This window comes from Macrobrachium nipponense, chromosome 27 (genome assembly GCF_015104395.2).
Source record: "Macrobrachium nipponense isolate FS-2020 chromosome 27, ASM1510439v2, whole genome shotgun sequence".
In the NCBI taxonomy this organism is placed as follows: Eukaryota; Metazoa; Arthropoda; class Malacostraca; order Decapoda; family Palaemonidae; genus Macrobrachium; species Macrobrachium nipponense.
In genome coordinates, this window is record NC_087216.1 from 28,492,331 (window position 1) to 28,494,830 (window position 2,500).

The following is a 2,500-nucleotide window of genomic DNA, read 5'->3' on the forward strand; positions in this document are numbered from 1 at the left end:
GACAGTAAAAGGTTTGAAAGGCGTAGCCAAAAGAAAACCTCACAGTTGCCTTATGAATCAATTGTTAGAAGAGGGTGGAAAGGAAGATGGGAGAAAGAGAATATGAAAGAAGGAACATCTAAAGGAACAAAAGGGGTTCAGCTAAGGGCGAGCCTCAGGCACGCTGCAAATAACCTTAAGTAATGCTTACAGTGCACCGCATGGGGTTCACTGACGGCACTACCCCACTACGGGGCCAAACATTTGAAATTATGAGTTTACATCAAAAAAGGAGAATGGGAAAAATTCAAAACACCTCATTATTCGCATGATTCTAGAATCACAAGCAATGTCACGAAGGGAGAGGTAGGTCAACGCAATTTATTTTGCAACACTTAATTGTGAAATATCAATAAGTTATACTACGATGTTAATCAACCTTAGACCATTTCATTACATGCTTATGAGATCATAAAGGAATGTCATAACATTCCATAAATGTTGCCAAATTTACACGTTTTTGAGCTTGATAACTGACCATGGAGGAGTGCCAAGAGATTGATTTGAGAAAGTGATGTATTTACATATTGCAGTCATTACGGGGTACTTTTGGGTTGAAAAAAAGTAAAATAAATAATATGTTTAATTGTGTTTAGGCGCAACAGAGGGGAAACTCGTTTCAACTGTGTCCCTCTTGTTCTTCGGCTTTAACAATGATCTTAAGTAAGCAAGAGTTCCCTGTTCCTCCTGCTTACCCAACAAGCTAATGGTTTAAGGTTTATGTATATGAATATACACACATAATATTATATAAAAATATATATAATATACACACAGACATATATATACACACACACACATATATATATACATATGTATATATCTATATATCTATATATATATATATATATATATATATATATATAGATATATATATATGTATGTATATATATATAATAATATATATATTTATATATATTTGTGCGTCTGTTTATGTGGGTGCACCTACTATCAAAAACAAACCACAGCAAGAATAGAAAGCAATCAAAAAGCCTACTCATTTACATAAAGTTTCCACAAAATATTTAACAGTCATCCTAAAGCTCCAATGAAACCCTGGGGCGCCCGCATCAATAATACACCAAGACCAAGGAGGAATGAAATTTCGTGCAGTACTGAGAATTGTTAGGAGGTGCTGTTCGGCATGTTGGATGTTGCAATTTCTTGTTTTTCCTAGAGTATATTTAGTTTTATGCTCTTGAGATGAAGGTTGTATTAGTTATCCACTGAAAGGGTTATAAAATTTTCGTTTACTTAGCTGCATTCAAAGCTTTAATTGTAAAAATTAAAATGCTGAAAATACTATATAATATGGTTTCAAGTGATCTAGTTTAAAACTTATTTTCTTTATTCGAAAACACTATATAATATGGTTTCAAGGGATCTGGTTAGATGCTTTTTTTTATTCTAAAGATTTATGTGTGCATTTTTAGATACTTTTGTTGGACCATATTCAAGAGCTTGTCATTTTAATAACTGTATATTGTGGTCAATGAACTTCTATCTATCTAACGATCTATAGGTAATGCGACAACGTGGCATTTCAACAGAACATGGGATGCCGTTGCTCTGGAAAGCAAGTAGCAAGCACAGACACTGAAGGAGGAGGAGCTACAGAGCGGCCTCATGCACGATGTCTGCTGAAAAATAACTGGCGCAATACGAAGAAAGAGGAAACACTTCTGCCGCCATCTATACCTTAATTCTCACTGTTCTACAAAGTCGTTGGCTACTACTCGAAGAAATTCTGTCAAAATGATAAAAGATCCCGCGCGTGTATGCCTGTATTTACACGATTATATAAGTCTTGCCTAAAATATCTGCTAAAATCACGAATATCTATGTCTATCGTAGTAATATATATGTTTTGTTATTCGTTTCCTTAACAAAGAAGCATCCGGAATAAGCAAAACCGACCTGAAGATATTTGGATCTAGCTAGTAACTGCAAGATATGAGAAGACACTTATTTCCAATGGTGACCAGAAATCCACACGTGACACGATTTATAGCAATCAGAGACAAGGATAGGAATGCTCCTACCGAGAAACCTTTATGATGACTCGATGAAAGAATCTGGGTAGTTTCTCACAAAATGCATTTCCATCGTCATTTTATCAGTCATGACGTGAAGACTAACAAGTTTTTTGACCAAAGCGTATGTACGAAAATGTTCAGGAAAATCTGCTTGGCAATTCCCTTAAAGGAAAAGAATTCAAATACCTGATTGTGGAGGTCATGATAAGATAACTACTAAACAGATCAAGGGTTGAGAATATTCGTAGTACGGTTATCATTAGCCGCAATGCCCGTCAGCCAAGGACATATATATATATGTATGTATATATATATATATATATATATATATATATATATATATAAACACACACGCACGCACACACGCACATGTATATATATATATATATATATTATATATTATATATATTAATATATATATATAT